Here is a 23,678-nt window from a genome sequence, read left to right as displayed (position 1 = left end):
TCTCCATCACCACCACCTCCTCTGCTACCTCCTCCTCTTGCACCACCACCACCACATCTACCACCTCTCAGTTCTTGGAAGCTTCACCACCACACCTGGGAGAAAATTGATAAGTATTCCCACCTGTAAAGAACACGTACCCCCCAGCCAGTCAATATGATATTGATACTTTCTTTTCTCGTTTTTTTTTCACTGGGGAAAGGGTATTTTGGGTCAATACTTTAATGTCTTACTTTCTACAGAAGAAAGTAGGACATTGATCGTCTGTAGAGAGTTTTAGAACACAGATAAGAAGTGCCACGCTGCCTCCTCCTCCCCACAGACAGACGGAAGGAAGTATTATTGGTGAGCTGTCTAAGTGACTTCAGTCCAGCCCGTCTATCAGATTGCCTCCCACTGCTGAGGTCGTCAGCTGATGATTATTCTACTTGCTGTCTGTTACTGCTGACACTAATTGCCGTTGCTGACGTGATATCCTTCTCACGATGCAGTTCACAACTACTAATGATGCTGACGAACCCCGCAGCAGATGGTCTCCCCCCCCCCATCCTGAAGCCGCTTCTTTCTGATGATCCCTGCTGTTGATAAGCCGCTGCTGCTCGTGCCGCTGATTCAGCTTAATACTGCCGGCGGTGCAGCTGTGTAGATAACGTGGCTTCTGCTGCAACTCTTACGTCACCCGAGAGTGAAGCAGGAAGGAGACGGGTCCAGCTGTCTGTCGCTGGTATTTATAAAAATGTAAAACCCTCCATTATTTATGTCTGCCATTTACAAAGGTTTGCACCTCCCTCCCTCACAACCTCTGACGTTAACCTAACTTAACGCCATCTGCCACTTAACGTCAACCTAAGTTACCTGTACTGTAGCTCCCCTTGATACAAAATACAAAATCCTGCGTTTATGTATTTGTCATATCATAAACAAACCTAAATCACCTTGTTAACTGCAGCTAACTTACACAAAAATCATATACATATTTCACCTAAACGTAATATATCACCTGAAGATTAGTACCTCCAAGATTATTTCACTTGATGATTAAACACCCTAACGCTACTTGAGGGAGGGAGGGTTAGGTTAGGACAATAGACACAATACTTCGTGAGACACAGCGGCGATGATCTCAGAAGAACGAAGACGCTCCTTGACTCCCAGCGTGACCAGTCCTTACCAAATCGAATTCTCACGCCTCCTCCTCCTCTCGGCCAGAACACCTGCTCCTATCATACACCATTTTCTCCTCCATCCTTGGCTTAGATATAACTTTTGCTCGCCTCTAAACCTCCGTCCTCTCCTTCATAAACCCGTCCTAAGGTTAGGTAGGTCAGGTTAGGCTAGGTTACGTTGGGTCGGGTTAGGTCAGGTCAGGTCAGGCTAGGCTAGGTTAGGTTAGGTTGGGTTGGGTTGTCAGCTTACCAAAGGAGAATCTAAGATGGTGGTTAGGTTAGGTTGTCCTTCGTTGTCAACTCATCATAGAGAATCAAAATGGAGAAACTAACAAAGTTTAGATAATTTGTATTTAAAAAAATATCTTGTAAACTTGGGATAAAATTATTAGGTTCTTTTTAAACAACTTTTTGGGTAATCTTTTTTTAGAAATTTGTTTATAAAAAATAACTTCTTGTGGTTGGTGCTTCATAACCCTGACAGTTGAAGCACCTAACCTTGTGTACACGGTGCTTCATAACCCTGACAGTTGAAGCACCTAACCTTGTGTACACGGTGCTTCATAACCCTGACAGTTGAAGCACCTAACCTTGTGTACACGGTGCTTCATAACCCTGACAGTTGAAGCACCTAACCTTGTGTACACGGTGCTTCATAACCCTGACAGTTGAAGCACCTAACCTTGTGTACACGGTGCTTCATAACCCTGACAGTTGAATCACCTAACCTTGTGTACACGGTGCTTCATAACCCTGAAAGTTGAAGCACCTAACCTTGTGTACACGGTGCTTCATAACCCTGACAGTTGAAGCACCTAACCTTGTGTACACGGTGCTTCATAACCCTGACAGTTGAAGCACCTAACCTTGTGTACACGGAGCTTCATAACCCTGACAGTTGAAGCACCTAACCTTGTGTACACGGAGCTTCATAACCCTGAAAGTTGAAGCACCTAACCTTGTGTACACGGTGCTTCATAACCCTGACAGTTGAAGCAAGTAAATATCAGCAACTCCCTCAAGGTCAACAGGACTTCTTGGTAGCTGCCTCCACTCATGAGGAGGAACCCGAGTCACCTTACACCCAGCTACTGCGACTCGCCTAACCTAACCTAACTCAGCCTACCTATCCTAACACACTACACGACAGCTAAAACAACTCTTGACGCATATTTTTACAACACACACACACAACACCGCTGAATCTAAATGCTGTAAACACTGCACAGACAAACCTCAGAGCACAACAAGACTTCCTCCACAGACAACTCTCACAGCACAGACAATCAACAGCACAATCACACGGCACAGACAATCACCCAGGAGAGGTCACAGTCACGTCCTCAACAATGGTATTAGTTAACCAAGACGGAAATACTCCTGAACTTACTTGTTCTCGCTGGTTGAAGAGGTGCAGACAGTCAACCAGTCAGTCAAGTACCCAGTCAGTCAAGTACCCAGTCAGTCAAGAACCCAGTCAGTCAAGTACCCAGTCAGTCAAGTACCCAGTCAGTCAAGTACCCAGTACTTAGTAAGGCAAACACCCAGTCAGGCAAGCCAGTCAAGCGAAACAGCCAATCTTATACAATCAAGCAGCCAGTAACACAAACAGTCGAGCAGTCAAGCACACAGTCAAGTAGACAAACAGTCTATAAGACTAAACATCAACCAGTCACACAGGACATACACAACGAGCCAACTGACCAGTCAATTAAGCACTTATTCTGATATAACCAGCCGGCAACTAGCCAACTCCTCCAGCTAACCATCCCGCCAGCTAGCCAACCAACCAGCTAGCCAGCCACGTAACCAACCAGTCAGCAGCCAGCCTGCCTGCCAACACGCCGACGAGCGCCAGACCGTTGGAGACCGACCAATCAATAGCAGTTCATTCAAATGTCAGCAGCCAATCAGGGAGCTCCTTACGATTTTAACCGCCAACAAAGGCTCTACTTGGGAGGGATGCGGACAGTCAATCACCGAGCTAATTTGGCCCCATTAACAGCTCCTCTTCGGCTGCTAAAGGGCTCTTCGGAGGGCACCACCATCTCAATAACCCCCCCAACCCCCCCCCCTCCTGCCCCTACAATAGTGGTTTTAGATGACGTCACGAACTTTGTTTACATAAGAGAGTTTTATGTTGTGTTCAATGTTTATCCTTTAATCCTGTTATCTATTAATATCGTGTATACAATATATTATGTCACCTGAGGATTAAACACCTTGTGTGTGTGTGTGTGTGTGTGTGTGTGTGTGTGTGTGTGTGTGTGTGTGTGTGTGTGTGTGTGTGTGTGTGGTTATAACAAGACGGACACATAAACCCAACAAGATGTAGTGTAAGAGTTATATGATGTGACGTAACAGTCGTATTGTGCAAGACACTGTGGGATAACAACCGGAAAAGGGCTAAGCCGATAAGGAGACTCTTACACACACACACACACACTTTATCTTACCCTTAACTCTACTAAGCACTACATGAAATATATATGAAATACTACTTTAACTTCTACTACTACTAATAATAATAAAAACAATAATAATAATGAAAATAAAAACAATAATAATAATAATGAAAATAAAATCATAAATAACAATAACATCAGTAGAAAAGAATCCTAATGTCTTAGCACGAGAGTAGCAGACCCACATGCAACCACCCACCCCGCCCACCAACCAACCCACCCACCCACCACCCACCGTTCCCGAAAATGTCAACACGGGAGTCAAGTTATCAAGTGTATAAGGATAATAATGATGACGATGACCGTTTCTTGTAAAAATCTACTTAACTTAATTACATACAGATGCCCCTCCTCCCCCCCACCATACTAATCACCCAATTTACCCCCTAATCTAGTTGTTACACTCCATCCCAACCAATTTGTTATCTTAACCAAAATAAAAATACACATCTGAAGTCTTTACCCAATTTGGTTATCATATATGTTAGGTTATTTCCCAATTTAAGACACATAAGACCTACTTTAGAATAGGCAACACCCAATTTGGTCAACACACGTCTCGTCTTGTGACAATACTTAACCAATTTGCCATTCTTGTTTCTTATCTTAGTTGATGCACCTAACAGCGGCTGACACCCTGTATGTATGTATGTATGTGTATGTATGTATGTATGTATGTATGTATGTGTGTGTGTGTATGTATGTATGTACTCCAGGAGCTTCATCACGTCGATTTTAGTGTTATTCTGAAATTCATAATAAGACAACTGTACACGTAACACTCGTATTCTTTCTTCCTCCCCTTCCTCTTCTTCTTCATCCTCCCTTCCTCCTCTCCACCTCCTCCTCCCCCTATGACCAGCTGGGTGAACAAGAGGACAGTGACAGAGGGGCCCAGATGGTGAGGCTCTACGAATATCGAGTGAGTCCTTTCTTCTTCCTCCTCCTCCTGACGATGCCGAACTCTCCCTCCCTCCCACACATAGAGGCCCCTGCACTCCTTCCATCCCTCCAACAGACCCTACACTCCTTCCACCCCTCCTACGGGCCCTGCACTCCTTCCACCCCTCCTACAGGACCCTACACTCCTTCCACCCCTCCTACAGGACCTACACTCCTTCCACCCCTCCTACGGGCCCTGGACTCCTTCCATCCCTCCCTCCTTATTTACTCATACCAACGTTTTCCTTCACCTTAGTCATCACCCACATCAGGTCCTCCCTCTCCCATCATCACCATCATCACCATCATCCATTCCTCACCCAACTACAACCACCAACTAAACTTCCTCCTCTCTTCCCCATTCCACAACCACACATCCCCCCCTAATCCCCTTCCCACTCCCCTAATCCCCTTCCCACTCCCCTAATCCCCTTCCCACTCCCCTAATCCCCTTCCCACCCCCCAACCTCCCTTCCCACCCTAAACCCTCTCCCACTCCCCTAATCCCCTTCTCACTCCCCTAATCCCCTTCCCAATTTCTAATCCCTTCCCACTCCCCCAACTCCAATACATCTTACACCTAAAACCTATATTTCCCCAACTCCATCACCAACCTCCACATACCTTGGCTCATCGTTGACCCAGGAGGACTTCAACCTTCCAGCCATTGTGGTAAGAGCCCTCCTTCCCCTTACTACCCTCCTCTTCCCACCCCTTACCCTCATTTCCCCACCCATTTCCTAGCTCCTCCCTTCTCCCCTGTCCTCGCCACTCCATCTTCACTCTCATCTTCCCCATCCACCTCTCCATCTCCTTTCTCCCCCTTACCCCATTCCTCTCCCTATCCTCCTCGATCCACCCATCCCCCCCCTTCCCCTCTCCTCAACAGACATCCATCTATTCCAAGGCGGATATAAGCCCCAGAATCCAAGCCTCGCCACCCGTTCAATTAAAACAACTACGTAAAGATAAAACAATAAAACAAAGAAATAAACAAATAAATAGATAAATAAAACAACTAAATAGATAAATAAATAAATAAATAAATAAACAAATAAATAGATAAATAAAAAAATAAATAGGTAACGTGTATATAAGCCATCTCTCACAATCCGTCTCAATAACTGCAAACATCTATCAAGTACTAGCCTCTATAACAAGTACAATCAATAATAACAGACTAAATAACAAGTACAATCAATAATAACAGACTAAATAACAATAACAATCACAATAACAGTCTAAATAACAAGAACAATCACAATAACAGTCTAAATAACAAGAACAATCAATAATAACAGTCTAAATAACAAGAATAATCACAATAACAGTCTAAATAACAAGTACATATACACAATAACAAGCTAAATAACAAGAACAATCACACTAACTCTAAATAACAATGACAGCAACACAAATAACAACTAACAACAACAACAACAAGGACTCGTGTGAAGGCTTAACCCTCCCCCCCCCCTACGTAATGGAGAGTAATTTAAGCGGCGGAGGAGCAAGAACAACCCTACTGGCACTAGTCCAGAGAGTCGCTAGTGCCATGCCTAGGTTCTCCTCCGTGTGCTTCTCTTCTCGGGATTCTCAACTCTCCTACAAATTTGTTCTCTCACGTCTCTCTCTCTCTCTCTCTCTCTCTCTATCTCTCTCTCTCTCCTTCATCATTCTCTATCTTCCATTCTTTATTATTTCCCAGTTTTCTATTCCTCTCTCTCTCTCTCTCCTTCCTCATTCTCTCTCTTCCATTCTTTACTCTTTCCCAGATGTCCATTCCATCTCTCTCTCTCTCTCTCTCTCTCTCTCTCTCTCTCTCTCTCTCCACAGCTCATTCACCCAATTTTATCCTTGGGTTTTGGATTGTCTTGCTTTATTACTTTCTTCCTTCCTTCCTTTCCTTCCTCCTCTTTCCTCTTCCTTCCTTCCTCTTAACCATTTCCCCATTCTTCTTTCCTTTTCTATTCTTCTTCCTCTTTTTCTTCCCTTTTCTTTCCCACCTCTTCTCCTCTTCCCCCCTCCTCCCCCAGCACCCTTAAGTTAGGTTACAATCCATCCCACTTTGGTCGAGTTTATTTCATTTACAACTCTAGGACGCACGCACGCACGCACGCACGCACACACAAGCACGCACGCACAAATGGTCGGACGAATAGATGCAAAAATAGACAGACGGACGGACGCACACACGAATGGACGAGCGGACGAACACACACACGAATGGACGAGCGGACGGACGCACACACGAATGGACGGGCGGACGGACGCACACACGAATGGACGGGCGGACGGACGCACACACGAATGGACGGGCGGACGGACGCACACACGAATGGACGGGCGGACGGATGTACACAGATGAATGGACGAGCGATGGATTTGCATACGAATGGGATTGAGCGGACGACGCACACACGAATGGACGAGAGCGTGACGAACACACACACAGAATGGATAAGTGGACGGATGCACACGAATGGACGGGCGGCAGATGTAAAATAAAATAGACAGACAGATGGGACGACGTTGCAGAGATGTAAAAGGGAGAGCAGGCAGAGGGTGGAGAAAGAGGAGGAGGGGTAGGCAAGGGCGGTGGTGAAGGAGGGAGGGGAGGAAGAGAGGTAGGCAGAGGGTGGAGGAGGGAGGCAGGGGCAGAGGGCGGAGGAGGAGGCAGGCAGGCAGAGGGCGGGAGGGAGGAGGCAGGCAGAGGGTGGAGGGAGGAGGCAGGCAGGCAGAGGGTGGAGGAGGAGGCAGGTGGCAGAGGGGCGGAGGAGGAGGCAGCAGAGCGCGGAGGAGGAGGAGGGTGGGCAAAGGCGGCGGCGAAGAGGAGGAGGAAGGGGCAGGAGGAAAAGGAGGAGGAGGGGGAGGAGGAGGACAGTGCCACAATGGACACACCCACCCAACGTCTTTACTGACCAACACAAAACTGCTGAGATCCCTGCCACCACTACCACCACCACTACTACTACCGGCCAGCCATCACCACCACCACCAGCTTTACTGCCTCACCACCACCACCACCACCACCACCACCTCACCACACCACCAGCCATCACCACCACCACCAGCCATCATCACCACCACCACCACCACCACCACCACCACACTCACCACCAGCCATCACTCACCACCAGCCACCAGCCCCACCACTACCACCACCTCCGCCATTACCTTACTTTGCTTAAGAAATTGAATAAATCTTGTCTGTTTTCACAAATGAGTAATGCCATTATATATAAATTGTGTTGTCAATAAGTAAAATATATGTATTGTTAGTTAATAACTGTTTTAAAATATTTTTAGTTTTATTTCCTTAATTGTTTATGGCATTTAAATAAAATGTGACTTTTTTCCTAGCCAAAATTGTGACTTTTTTCTGAGACTTTTTTTCCTGTGACTTTTTTCCCGTCCACCTCACCATCACCACCATCCACGCCACTATCACCACCACCACTACTACTACCACCAGCCCCACTAATCCGATCTAATCTAATCTAACCCCAACCTAACCAAATCCACAACCCCTAACCTCACCCAAAATAAACCAAACTAACCCTAACCTAACCTTAACCCTAGCTAACCTAACCTAACCTAACCTTAACCCTAGCTAACCTAACCTAACCTACGATACAAAAAAACCGACCATGAAACAAAGAAGAAAACAAGAACACTAAATACGGGCAGTGGAACAATGACATAATAAAAACAAACCTGAAAATAAAAAATAAAAACGAAGAAAAAAAAACATGTTTTATTCTTGTCATCGTTTGCATGCCAGGGTCAAAGGCACTCATCATGACCTCGATAATTCCGGTTTTCATAATGGTGTAAAAATAATAAGAATAGCAACATCAACAGAAAACAACAACAGCAACAATAATAATAATAATAATGTCTTTGTTTTTCTTTCATTATCTTTAAGTTCCGGTTCACGTTATGGAATTGTAGGCGTCGCATGACAGTCAACAGTCAAGTAATAGGTCTCGCATGACAGTCAACAGTCTAGTAATAGGTCTCGCATGACAGTCAACAGTCTAGTAGTAGGTCTCGCATGACAGTCAACAGTCTAGTAGTAGGTCTCGCATGACAGTCAACAGTCCAGTAGGTCTCGCATGACAGTCAACAGTCCAGTAGTAGGTCTCGCATGACAGTCAACAGTCCAGTAGTAGGTCTCGCATGACAGTCAACAGTCCAGTAGGTCTCGCATGACAGTCAACAGCGTCCAGTAGGTCTCATGACAGCTCTCAACAGTCTAGTAGTAGGTCTCGCATGAGTCAACAGTCTAGTAGTAGGTCTCGCATGACAGTCAATAGTCTAGTAGTAGGTCTCATGAGTCAACAGGTCTAGTAGCAGGTCTCGCATGACAGTCAACAGTCTAGTAGTAGGTCTCAGTATGACAGTCAACAGTCCAGTAGGTCTCGCACATTGTCAACAGTCCAGTCGTAAGGTCTCAAGATAGTCAACAGTCTAGTAGCAGGTCCTCGCATGACAGTCAACAGTCTAGTAGTAGGTCTCAAGGAGTCAACAGTCTAGTAGTAGGTCTCGCATGACAGTCAACAGTCCAGTAGTAGGTCTCGCATGACAGTCAACAGTCCAGTAAGTCTCGCATGACAGTCAACAGTCCAGTAGTAGGTCTCGCATGACAGTCAACAGTCCAGTAGTAGGTCTCGCATGACAGTCAAATATTCTTGCTTGCAGATCATACACTCTCTCTCTTTCACGACACGGGTGATTTCAACACGAGAGAGAGAGAGAGAGAGAGAGAGAGAGAGAGAGAGAGAGAGAGAGAGAATATTCCTCAGAGCATTACAGTGAACGAAGAAAATCCCACAAGGAAAAATCCCCAAATCCCAATCTCCCCCGGAACAAAATCCTATTCACTAAATACTAATTAAAATCAAACTTCAGTAAACAAAATCCCTTAAACAACAAGAATAAAATACATTACAATTAAAATATTCCAATAACAAAATCACGTCAACCTCACCATTAAAAAACAAACAAATAAATAAATATTAATAAACAAAATTTCTTAAGACTATTTGAGACATTTTAAAAATTCTAACTAAAAAAAAATAATTATTCTCAAGTTTTTTCTCTTTAAAGTCAAGTTATTTATTTTTATTTTATTATTATTATTATTTATTTATTTTTATTTTTTTTTTGTAATCGAGTCGTATTTTTTTTTCTTGGGGTGAAGATTTGGAGAGAATTTGCATAGTGTTAATTTGGGGGAAAGCAGAGGATGTATACTGACTGGCTGACCTGTTATCTAGGGGGGGAACACATACACTCACTCACTCACTCAACTCACTCATTCACTCACGCAATTACCTCTTTCACGTTCTGCTAAAATGGGATCACCTGAAGATTAAAACCCCCAACTTGTTTTACCTTCAGATTAACCACCATATCGTTAACCTAATTTAACCTAACCTAACCATAAACAAATTTAACCTAACCTAACCCCATCAGGTGGCGTCAGGGTGTCTAATCTTCAGGTGGAAAAGCTCAATAAAGTGCCAAAGGGAATCATAGGGCTCAATAAAGTGCTAAGAGTATCACAAGGGCTCAATAAAAGGTCAAACGAAGCATAACATCTTACTGAAGCGTCCAGCGACCCATAGAGATTGATTTAAACACACACACACACAAACAAAACAAACAAACAAACAAGCAAGCAAGCACACACACACACACACACACACACAGAGCAACGATACTCTCTCTCTCTCGTCAGCTGCACCACCAGGGACTACCTCTAGCTACGTGCGCCCTCAGGTCCCCGTCAAGCACGTTCAGGGTACACTCGTGGACCAGTGGAAATACAGTGCCAGGGTGCAGCTGAGACAACCTCCTCTCTCATATTAAGACGACCCTTGACCTGCGGGGGGTGAGGGTGACCTGTGGAGTGACCCCTGTTGATGTTCAGACCACCACCCTCCTACTCCTCCTCCTCTTACCTCATCACGGTTAAGCAGGAAGAGTCGCATCATCTTTTTTTATTACTATTATTATTCACAACCATATTCCTCCATCATCATCATATCACCAACACACCCCACCTCCATCACCAACACCCCCTCCATCACCAACACCCCCTCCATCACCACCACCACTCCGGCCCACTAACCCCCTCCTCTTCTCTTCGTTAATAGATATATTTAAACCTCTTCAACAATAATACGCTAATTATCATTTTAATTATCAGCCATTTATATATAATTATCTCTTACTTAAAAAAATATATATAAATGCTGTGTTAATGTTTATAGTTACGGGTGAAGAAATATCGAAGAGCTTTTGTATAATAATAATAATAATAATAATAATAATAATAAACTAATTAACTCAATTATTATTAGTATATCGACGAGCAAGATCAGTTAAAAATAAATACAAAACGGAGCTGAAGAGTTGAGAGGAGGGGGAAGAGGAGGAGGGGGAGGAGGAGGAGGAGGAGGAGGAGGAGAAATAGTAAGTGAGGAGGAGGAGGAGGAGGAAGATGGTCCAGCATGAGAGGAGGAAAAGATGGAAGAAGATACGACAGAAGGGGAAGAGGAATAGGAAGAGGAGGAGGAAAATGCGACAGAAGAGGAGGAAGACAAGGAAGAAGATGTGACAGGAGGAGGAGGCGCACTGATACCTACTTAAGTGGCAGGTCCTGGAGTGGGCGTATAGTCTACCAGGAGGGGACGATCACCTGACCTTGACTCGTTCATTAACCTGTACTCCCCTCCCCTCACTCCTCCTCCTCCCTCTCCTCTTCTTATCCTTCTACTGTCCTCTCCTCTTCTCTCTCCCTCCTCATCCCATCATTCACTACCTTACCTCTCCTCTCTTCTCCTCCTCCTCTTCTCTCATCATTTAACTCACCCAATTCTCTTCTCTTTCTTCTCTTCCCATCATCCACCACCTTATCCCATCCTCTTCCTCCATCAACCACCACCCTATCCTCCCTCCTCATCCACTCTCACCAAGCAGATCCAATTTTGAAGTCACGAGGATATATTTTTGGCCAACGTTTAGTCCTTCTAATATACCACCTTTACTCACGTGACTGATGGATAGATGTTTCCACGCCAAGATTTTTTTTTTCACGCGAGGGAGTTATTTCCAGGGGGGATTTTTTCCACGCTAGGATTATTTTTTTTTCACGGTGAAAGATTTTTTTTTTTCCACCTGAAGGATTTTTTTTTCCACGTGAGGGATAATAAAGTGAGAATAATTGTGTTTTTTTTTCTAGTTATGAGGAAGATTTAAAGTACTAATATTTGTTGAAGTTATCTTTGTGTCATAACTAAAGTGTGTGTGAGTCAAGAACCTTTGTGAATCCCCCGTGTCGTAACCTTTGTGAATCCCCCGTGTCGTAACCTTTGTGAGTCCTCCGTGTCGTAACCTTTGTGAGTCTATCTTTGTGTCGTAGCCTAAACGAGTCAATTAACTGCGTTCTATCATTTCTAGTTACAAGGACAAAGTAAGTTATGAACCTATGAGAATGTGAACCAAGGACTCGTAATATTGTCGGCACAGTTCGTCGCCCCACACACACAATGCAACGACCTCTATTTAGGAGCCGACTAAGTTGATGTTTTCAGCCCCAATTACTGTGACCATCACCACACGCAGTGCTAGCCTCGACCTGCTCCACACACACACAATGCGAGACACCCAACCAGACGTTAAGTGATGTCACCATCTTTCGCGGCAGCCCAAGCCAGCTGGTGCCGCAGTCCAACATCCGCCCATTACAGAGGACCATCCTACCACCAACCCAAACCATCACAACCTTGGCTAGTGTCTACTGAAGCTATGCTGAAACATCCCCAAGCCACCCCACTCCTGGCTAGTGTCGTCAAGCCTGGACACCACCACAAGCCCTGGACACCACTACCACCAGCCCTGGACACCACCCCAAGCCCTGGACACTACCACCACCACCACCACAAGCACTGAGCAAGACAGCACACAAAAACAGAAGGAGAGTCCTCAGTCCTCACAGCAATTGTCGACCCAGTGGAGCGCATCACACCGGCCCTCCTCCACCACCACCCCAGGAAATACCACGACACATACTCACCACGGTCACTCCACGGTCACTCCTCACCCAACTGCAACTTTTTTCTTCTTTCCTACAGGAGCCGATATGACTAAACTACCCAATGATTCGCCTAGTTAAACACTTGACCCTGAAATGTTAACGACAGGACGACAGGTAGTTTACGATAAACAAATGCATATTCCTCTTCCGGTCTGGTTCATTACACAAACCAGTACTGTACAGGTATTGAGACAGAGTGAGGTTATGGTTTAATACTACTAGCAGCAGCAGCAGACACCAAATAGCAATCTTACAACACTGTCTCGTCACCCAAGATTCGACTTCAAGACCTCGAGAATAGCCAACGAGTGTGATAACCAGTGAGCCAGTACACCTTGATCATCTTGTCTCACCTCTCCCTCCAGTTAATCAACTATAACGACAGTTGATCAGCTGATCCAACCTCCTGCGGCTAACCAGCTACAGCTTCCCGATTATTACCAGCTTTTGCGTGTTGAGGTGGTGTGGCGTGCAACGGGTGTGGCGTGCAGGTGTGGCGTGATTTACAGATGTGCCGTACGTGGTTTATAAAAGGTATGGCATGTAGTGTGACGTGTTTGGAAAGAGTGACGTTCAGTAGGTGTGGCGTGTGGTGTTGGTGGCGTGCGATGCCTGAAGGATACAGCCACCATAAGCGGCTTCTTCACACCTCTACTACAGGAAGAAGCTGCCGGCAGTGACGCTGATAATCCACACTGCTTAAGTCCCGCCAGGTGAAGCGTGGGTGGGTGGGTGTCTCTCTCTCTCTCTCTCTCTGAATCGATATTGAATCAACGTACATACATAAATTCATATGTATATGAATGTGAAACCATTTGTGGTGTGTGTGTGATGCACCCGTGGGAGGTAGGAGTCACACACACACACACACACACACACACACACACACACACACACACACTTGAAGACGGTAAGGTCCAATGTGGAACGTCCCTGGTGGCGACGGTGAAGGCATATATATATATCCCAAGGACCTAGAGAGTACCCAACACCACACTCATCACCACACACCACACTAATCACCAACACCACCATCACCAACACCACATTCATTACCACACTCATCACCACACACCACATCTATCACCACACACCACATTCATCACCACACACCACATTCATCACCAACACCACACTCATCACCACCGCCACACTCATCACCAACACCACACTCATCACCACACTCATCACCACCAACACACTCATCACCAAACACCACACTCATCACCAACACCACACTCATCACCAACACCACACTCATCACCAACATCACACTCATCACCACACACCACACTCATCATCACCATCTCATCAAATCATATCTATTAATTCTATTTTACGTCATGTCAAGTACAGGAAGGAGGAATAGAGGTAGATGAAGAACTAAGTGGGCAGAAGACCTTGAGGAAGCGGGTGAAGAATAATGAAGGAGTGATGACCGAGACAGGAGGAGAGAGGAAGGACCCAAATGATGATAAAGAAGGAGAAGGAGGAGACAAGAGAACAGTGTGTAACATAGACCTCAACATCCCGACGAAAGAGAAGAAGAAACTAAAGAGAAACAAGAGAGAAGAAGAAACTAAAGATAAATAGAAAAAAAATAATAATTAAAGAACACAAGAAAACAAAGAGATAACGATGGTGAGAAACAAACAAAGATATTCAGTAGAGTAAACAATATGTACGGATATCCATTGTGGTCACTGGATTGTCTACACCCAGCATGATCATGTGCGCTGACACCCAACGCCCACCCACACCCATATTGACGTCCCATACCACACACCACCCATACCCACTTCAACACACCCACACCTCATTAGTAACCCTCAACGCCCACACTTCACCTGTCCCCCCCCTCACGCCTCCACACTCACCCTCCCTCCCAGCCACCAGGTTACAACACACAGGTGAGCACAAGGGCAGGTAAGTGTGTCCTTCAGGTACCCCACCACGACCACCTAGCCATCACTGGACACACCTGGCTGACTCACCTGGTAATACGTACAATAATCGTGGGACATTACCTGTAATCTACGTTGGAGAGAGTGGGGGGCGGGGGGGCAGGACGAACGCACTGGCGGGAGGAAACAGGACAGGGGGCAGGGATGGAGGTGGAACAGGATAGAGGTGCAGGACAGAAAGGGTCAGGACAGAGGGAGGGGGAGGTGGATGATCGCACGGGCTGGGGGTGGGTGGTTATGTGGGATGGATATGGGAGAGAGGGGGGGAGGAAAGGAAGGAAGGAAGGAAGGGAGAGAGGAGAGAGAGAGAGAGAGAGAGAGAGAGAGAGAGAGAGAGAGAGAGAGAGAGAGAGAGAGAGAGAGGCCAGATGGAAGCACTCACCATCCAACCACAACGTCCTCAGCCAGTACAGTGGGTTAGTGGTTCAGTCTCCAGGGACCTCACAGCCAACACTCCACCTTGCCCTGTTTATTGTTTATGGTGTACCTTGTTTATTGTTTATGGTGTACCTTGTTTATTGTTTATGGTGTACCTTGTTTATTGTTTATGGTGTACCTTGTTTATGGTGTACCTTGTTTATGGTGTACCTTGTTTATGGTGTACCTTGTTTATGGTGTACCTTGTTTATGGTGTACCTTGTTTATGGTGTACCTTGTTTATTGTTTACCTGTGTTTTGTTTGCTGTTTATGGTGTGTTGTTTATTGTTTATGGTATACCTTAAAAATATTATCAACAACACTACTACTACTTAACACTTACAACACGTCATTATAAGTACAAACATAAGTAAACACACTCCCCGGCCTACTACAGTACTTATAATCAACTTACACTTACAAATACAGAACATAAGTTTAAGTACTGTATAAGTAGATGTGTATGTGTGTATCACGTGTTAATGAGGGTACTGAAGCGTTCTAAACACACACACACACACGCACACACGCGCACACACACACACACACACACACACACATTTTTCAAAAAGCCTTCTGCCCGCGATGCCATTGGTTTAACGTCTGTAATTTCCGTTGGCAACACAACCAATCATGGACGTTCCCTTGTTCGCCCGGTGTGTGTGTGTGTGTGTTCTTACGTATGTGTGTGCGCGTTCTTATGTGTGTGTGTGTTCTTACGTACGTGTGTGTGTGTGTGTGTGTGTGTGTGTGTGTGTTCTTATGTATGTGTGTACGTATATGTATGTGTGTGTGCGTCTAACCCCGTCCTACACAGCAGTATTCTCAACATGAAGGACAGACAATCCTCACTACATGGTCACGTGGAGAAGAAAAAAAAAGGTAAAAATATTGAGGTTCCCGGAAAACCGAAATTGTTCCTCCAAAAATAATAAAAACAAAACTGAGACAGGACATAGGTGGTGAGGAGGTGGAGGGGGGTGAGGGCTGAGGTGAGGGGGGTGAGTTGAGGTGAGGTGAGAAGGTGAGGGTGTTGGTGAAGCTTCCAAGAATTCAGGATATATGACCATTGCAACATTGTATTCTAAGTACCACCTGTGGAAATTCTCCTCAGGTGTGTTTCCGGTTAGTTTCGAATCCAGAAAAATAAATTCAAAACAACGTATTGGTAAAATAATCAACCTTGAGTATAGAGACAGGTTAAAGCATCTTAATTTGCACTCCCTTGAGAGACGTAGAGCGAGGGGCGACCTGATAGAGGTGTATAAGTGGAAGGCAGGGCTAAACAAAGGCGACATTACAAAGGTACTCAAACTATCCAACCAGGAGCGAACTCGTAACAATGTTTTTAAATTAGACAAATTTAGATTTAGGCGTGAAATAGGTAAACACTGGTTTGGAAACAGAGTAGTGGATGAATGGAACAAGTTACCAAATATCATCATTAACTCGAATACGCTGAATAGCTTCAAACATAGGTTGGACGCTTATATGAGCAATAGGGGTTGGGTGTAAACGGGACTGCCCAGTATGGGCCAATAGGCCCGCTGCAGTTTCCTCCATTCTTATGTTCTTAAATAAGTAACAAATCAAAACAATATACTAAAAAACAAAAATAATTATCAATTATCCTTTTCCACAAATTGTCGGGAAAGTCCACATGAGTTCACCAAGGACTGACGACACTCAAACATGGGTGACAGAACCTTTTGGACAGGATGTTTTGGACAGAACGTTTTAGACAATGTTTTAGTCAATCTTTTCCCAGATCAGACGAGGCACAGCATGACCGCCATAACCAAACATTTCTCAAGCCTTTCCTAGATATTCATCCCACGTTTTTCCTTAAGTTGGTCATCTCAAGCTTTTCCTTAAGTTAGTCATCTCAAGCTTTTCCAAGTTAGTCATCTCAGGCCTTTCCTTAAGTTAGTCATCTCAAGCTTTTCCTATAGTCACTCAACACATAAGCTGGGGGAGCTAATCTCAAGATGAAATAAGCTGGGGGAGCTAGTCTTAAGATGAAATAAGCTGGGGGAGCTAATCTCAAAATGAAATAAGCTGGGGCTGGTAATCTTAAGGTGAAATAAGCTGGGGCTGGTAATCTTAAGGTGAAATAAGCTGGGGCTGGTAATCTTAAGGTGAAATAAGCTGGGGCTGGTAATCTTCAGGTGCCCCGAGTACACTGTTACGTCAATGGGTCTTTACTCGAGGTAATGTTCAGTGGCCAGAGAGGCAACACGATATCTTTGATTTTGTTCCCTGGGATTCAATATTTATCTTCTTTTCCGTCTCTCTCTCTCTCCTTCCTCATTCTCTATCTTCCATCCTTCATCCTTCCCAGTTCCCCATTCCATTATACTCTCTCTCTCTCTCTCCATTTTACAACAAACAAATACATTAATGAATAAATAAATCCAAGATAAATAAATGAGAGGCAAAGAAGAAGAAAAAAGATACGAGAAGACGAATTGTTCTGTAAACATCGTCACTAGGAGTAATTCTTCAGGAAAACAGTGGCCATTGTGTGTTGGGGAGGGGGCAGCAGGGGGGCAGCAGGGGGGAGGCGAGGAGGGGGGCAGCAGGGAGGGGCAGCAGGGAGGGGGCAGCAGGGAGGGTTACAGGGGGAGGGGACAGCATAAAGGGAGGTTACGGGAGGGAGCGCAAAAGGAGGTTACAAGGGAAGGGGAGCAGCAGAAGGAGGTTACAGGGGAGGGACAGCAGAAAGGGAGGTTGCAGGGGAGCAGCAGAAAGGGAGGTTACAGGGGAGGGGGGCAGCAGAAAGGAGGTTGCGGAAGGAGGAAACAGGAGGTGAAGTAAGAGGAAGGAACAGGGTATGGAGGAGAGGAAGAGGGAGGGGCAGGCGCAGCAGCAGAGCGGATGTGGCCAGGCCGGAGCCTTGGGCGATGGCAGGCAGGTAGGCTAGTGGGTGGACACTATCCATCAGGTCCCCAGCAGCGAGCAACACAACATACTCTCTGCCCCAACACGTAGTTACTCCCACTACCTGTGGCCTACTCCCCTACCTGTAGCTACTCCCCCTACCTGTAGCTACTCCCACTACCTTGCTACTCACTACCCATAGCTACTCCCACTACCTGTAGCTACTCCTTACCTGTAGCTACTCCCCTACCTAGCCTTCTCCCCTCCTCTCCCACACCTGCTTCTCCCACTACCTGTAGCTACTCACTGCCTGTAGCTACTCCCACTACTGTAGCTACTCCCCCTACCTGTAGCTACTCCCCCTCCTGTAGCTACTCCCCTGTGTAGCTTCTCCCCTCACCTGTGGCCTCTCCCCCTGTCTACTCCCCCTCCTGTGGCTATCACTACCTGTAGTTACTCACTACCTGGCTACTCCCCTCCTTGCTCTCCACTCTATAGCTTCTCCCCTACTGTAGCTACTCCCCTACTTAGCTTCACTCCCCTCCTAGCTACTCCCCAAGCTGTCCCACTACCTGTTACTCCCACTCCTGTAGTTCTCCCACTACCTGTCTCTCCTACCTGCTACTCCCCCTACCTGTAGCTACTCCCACTACCTGTAGCTACTCCCACTACCTGTAGCTACTCCCCCTACCTGTAGCTACTCCCACTACCTGTAGCTACTCCCACTACCTGTAGCTACTCCCACTACCTGTAGCTACTCCCACTACCTGTAGCTACTCCCACTACCTGTATTTCTAAAGCACACCTTCACGAGACTCCCCCCACTTCTTACGTCACACTGTCCTCTCGTCACAGGTACGGTACGGAGTCATTAGTTATGATGTGAAAGAAGATTATTAGGGGTTGAAGAAAAAGTGGTGAAACTGAAATACAGTAGTAGAAAGAATCTGGGCTCAACCAAATCGCTTCATCTTTCCTACTAGTGATTTATCTGTGTTCTGCTCCCTTGGGTCGTCAGACCTTTGTATTAATATTGGTTTATTCATATAATGCTGCTTATTATTATTATTATTTTTTTACTTATTTATTCATTTGTTTTTATTTATTTATACCTGTGAGGATAAAAATTATCCTCACAGGTATAGGAGCACCACTCTCTAGTTCTCTCGGATCACCTGAAGATTAACCACCCTAACGCCAACCTAATCAAACTTAATCTAATCTAACATAATCTAACGTAACCTAACTATCTAACTTAATCTAACCTAACCTAACCTTAAAAATTTAATATAACCTAACCGAGTCTAACTTAACCTAAGCTTAACTTAAAAATCGATTCTAACTTAACGTAATCTAACCCAACTTAACCTACCCCCCCCCCCAGGTAGCGTTAGGGTATTTAATCAAGAGAGAAAATAAACTGGGAGGGGGGACTAATCTTCAGGTGATCCATCCTTAGAAACTGGTGAAAGGTCCCGGTACAAGAGCCTCTCACCTGTCAACAGAGTGCTAATCAGCCGTTTTACCTGATGATACGAATTATTACAGGTAAATACCCTCAAGATTTAGGGGAGGACAGGTGACTTACGAATTAGGGTAGGTTTAAGTTGGGTTTAAGTTTAATTAGGTGAGGCTCCAGAGATTAACTTAAGTCAGGTTTAACGTAAGCTTGTATTAGTCGTGGATTAAGATAGGACAGGTAAGGTTAAGTGACTTAACTTAAGTCTCGATTTACCTTAAAGTTTTCATTAAATCATTAGACATGTAATAATCTATAACCTAGTTGTCTCATGTCTACAAATTAAGTCTAATTATAATACTAATTACCCTAGTACACACACACACACACACACTAACAGTTGAGGTTAGTGATCAAATCTTACGATAAACGTGTAAACAGACTATGGAGGTGGAGTATGAAAATCACACTAATATATAATGACAAAACCAGTCACTGAAATATGACATTAGTTAGTATGATAGAGCTAGTTAGTATGATAGAGCCAGTTAGTATGATAGAGCCAGTTAGTATGATAGAGCCAGTTAGTATGATAGAGCCAGTTAGTATGATAAGAGTCAGTTAGTATGATAGAGCCAGTTAGTATGATAGAGCCAGTTAGTATGATAGAGCCAGTTAGTATGATAGAGCCAGTTAGTATGACAAGAGCTAGTTAGTATGACAGAGCCAGTTAGTATGACAGAGCCAGTTAGTATGATAGAGCCAGTTAGTATGATAGAGTCAGTTAGTATGATAAGAGCCAGTTAGTATGATAGAGCCAGTTAGTATGATAGAGCCAGTTAGTATGATAGAGCCAGTTAGTATGATAGAGCCAGTTAGTATGACAAAGACAGCTGGTACAACGAATATAAACTCTACCACCAAAGAGGGATGGAGGTAAGGAGGGAAGAAAGGGTGGTGAGGGAGGGAAGGAAAGAAAGGAGGGAAGGAGGAAAGGAGGGGAAGAGGGAGGGACGGAAGGAGGGGGGTGAGAGGAGATGTAGAGGTGTGTGTGTATTTAGCCAGCGCCCGCCCTCCTCCCTCCTCCTGGGCTGCCCCAGACAAAGGAGCCACGCCCTTCACCACCTCCCTCACCGCTGTCCCACTGTCTCTCACCTGCTTCTCCCACTCATCTCCCCGCCACTAGCACTCTCATCTCCCCGCCACTAGCACCTTCATCTCCCCGCTACTAGCATCCTCATCTCCCCGCCACTAGCAGCCTCACCTCCCCGCCACTAGCAGCCTCACCTCCCCGCCACTAGCAGCCTCACCTCCCCGCCACTAGCAGCCTCACCTCCCCCCGCTACTAGCACCCTCACCTCCTGTTACTAGCAGCCCTCACCTCCCCTGCCACTAGCACCTCACCTCCCTTCGTTACTAGCAGCCTCACCTCTCCCCTGCCAATAGCAGCCCCACCTCCCCCGCTACTAGCACCCCACCCTCCTGCCCACTAGCACCCCATCTCCCCGCCACTAGCACCCTCACCCACACCGAGTATGTCACCTCACCCCCAACCTGCTGGGTCCTCTCCACACACACACCTCACTCACACACACACACACACACTGCTAATGACCAAACACTTTCTTCGACTAAAATAAATAATAATAATAATAAAGTCGACCGTCACGCCAATAAACATTCCATGATTTTCGACACAATAGCCACCTTCCCTTCTACTCACACACAGGCCCACGCCCACACTAGTCACGCCCATATCCCACTCACCCACTGTTGCTACACTCCGCTGTCATGCCCACATTAAGCCACCATTCCCAGCACTAAGCCACCATACCCACACTAACCACGTCCACACCCACACTAACCACACCCAAACCCACACTAACCACGCCCGCACGTCCCCAAGGGTTTGAGCGTGGAGAGCTCGATGAAAATCACTCCACCAAAGTTTCCAAATTACAAAACCTGGCGAGATTAAGGGGAAAGTTGGGAGCAGGTAAATTTAAGGCTGCTGTAACTCTCTGTGTGAAGGTTGGGCCCAGAATTCCCTTGTGTGTACGCCAGGAGAGAGAGAGGTGACACACACACACACACTGGGGCTTGGTAAACACCCACCTGACGAAGACGTATAGTGGTTTAACATAACAAAAGGAGAAGGGAGAAGAAAACACTGACGAGAAAAAGGGAACAGCATAACACACAAGAGGTTTTACGAAGGAGGTTAAGAGAAAGAGGAAGGAATTGGTAAAAAAAAAAAACACTTTGCCTGACGAAGACGAAGAGAAGGACCAAAAATCAAAAGGAGTGAGAAGAAGGAATCATTAAACGGCGGTAATACATACAGGAAGATAATGAGGAAGAGGAGGAGGAGGAAGATGACAAGGTGGAGGAAATGTCAGTCAATACCTGCCTGACGAAGACGAGACTAAGAAAACAAAGAGGAGGAGGAAGAAGAAGAAGAAGAAGAAGAAGAAGAAGAAGAAGAAGAAGAAGAAGAGGAGGAGGAGGGCACAGAGGCTTAATGGAGACAAAGAGTATATTAAGAGATAGAAGAGGAGGTGACACAGAGCTTAAGTAAATACCTCATAACGAAGACGAATTGGGGGAAGACTCAACAGGAGGAGGAGGGTGACGGGACGAGAGAAGGGAGGAGGAAGAAGAGCATAAGAAGAAGAAAAAGAAGAACCTTAAATATATTCATAATCAAAAGCAAAGAGGAGAGAAATATGAAAACACACACACACACCGTTGATAGATACCTGCATAGCGAAGATGAAGAGATGGGAAGATGTCAAGCGAAGTAACAACCAGTCTTAATGGAGTCCAATTCTCTTAACACTTAATCAATTATACGTCCTCAGCAACCAGAGATGTTCCCAAGTGTTATAGATGTAATAAAACGATATAATTCACACAAAATAAAAGGGGATTGGAGAAGAGAGGGATTCCAGTCGACGGTGGGATTTGGGGATTATTATTTTTTCTTAAGGGGAATAGCTTGAGCTCCCAACTTTCAGAGATTAATTACCACACTGTAGATTAACAAGTGTTGCTTAATACACACTTCACGATTACTTATATAAATCAGTCAATTAGTTTCAAGTTCAATAAGTTCAGTGTAAAGTATAATCAACTGATGAGAGATAAGAGAGAAAACAAGATCTTTTCGAAGTAAGTTTACGTATGGCAGAGGGTCAACAACTCGACACAAATGATGAGACTATACTGACGACGATCATGAGTCCTCCTGTCTCTTTCAGTACGGTACTCTGGGGTATCCCGTGTGTGTGGTGAGGAGGAGGCATTTCCTGTCTTAGTGCGCTTGACCGAGGTGCGAGGAGGGAGCTTGGAGGGGTGAAGGATGAAGGTGGGGGGAGGGGGGGGAGGGGGGAGGGGGGGAGAGGTGGGTATATAATGTAGACAGAGAGAGGAAAGAAAAGGGATTAGAGGTCTATAGTTCCTTGGGTTTTTTCTCTTATTCCCCATCATCATCACATCCTCTACACACCCCCAACTCCCCCCTTCAATCACCACCACACCCCTTACACATCCCAGGTCCCTCTTCACCATCACCACCACACCCTCTACGCCCTCATCACCATCAACACCACCGTTACCACCTCCTACAGAGCTCAGACCCCCCCGACACACCACAGTAAGCCTCGTCTCACACCCACAAGAATGGTTTGTTTACATACACACGTCCAGGTTCACGAATCTTGAAAGTTTCCGACGCTAATTTTTTCTTCCTTCTCTTAAATGGAGATGGGGGAACGGTGACCGACAAGTAGACATATAAAGAGTGTTCATAATGGCGTCAAAGGTACACTGAGACTCTACCTACCTATCTAGTACCTACCTACCTACCTACCTAGCAGTTCTGACACACAGGAAACGTCCCCAATGGCATCAAACGTACACTATGATTCTACCTGCCCTCACCTCAACACCTGTGACAGAACAACACTTTTACAAACACATTCTATGTAATTCCCGACCCATCCACAGCTCTCACGAGGAAAGGGTTAGGAGGAGGAGAAGAGGCGGACACGGAGAAGATCAAAGCAGAAGAAAAATTGGAGTAAAGAAGGTTTATAGGAGATGGAGTGGGCAGGTTGGACCATTGTAAGGGTGAGAAGGGGGGAGGGGGTATGGCTATGGGTGATTCGAGGGAGGGCACAGAGTGAGTATGGTGTAAACGGAGAGGGAATAAAGAGAGGGAGGGGGAATAATGAACAGATGGATATAGTGGGTAGGGGGAGGGAGGGGGATTAGTC

At 45.6% G+C, this 23,678-nt stretch overlaps 1 protein-coding gene across 1 annotated transcript in view; it reads right to left on the bottom strand.

Moving 5' to 3' along the window:
- LOC121859744 (prominin-1-like) overlaps positions 1-22,554 on the bottom strand; it is a 159,984-nt gene extending 137,430 nt beyond the window's left edge. The window contains exon 1 of the mRNA XM_042356706.1: positions 22,161-22,554. The gene's annotated coding sequence lies outside the window, so the exon portion shown is untranslated. The remainder of the gene's footprint in view (positions 1-22,160) is intronic.
- Between the last annotated feature and the right edge of the window lie 1,124 nt (positions 22,555-23,678).

The sequence above is a fragment of the Homarus americanus genome, unplaced genomic scaffold (assembly GCF_018991925.1).
Source record: "Homarus americanus isolate GMGI-L3 unplaced genomic scaffold, GMGI_Hamer_2.0 scaffold27231, whole genome shotgun sequence".
Lineage (NCBI taxonomy): Eukaryota > Metazoa > Arthropoda > Malacostraca > Decapoda > Nephropidae > Homarus > Homarus americanus.
This window is presented reverse-complemented; position numbering and strand designations above follow the sequence as displayed.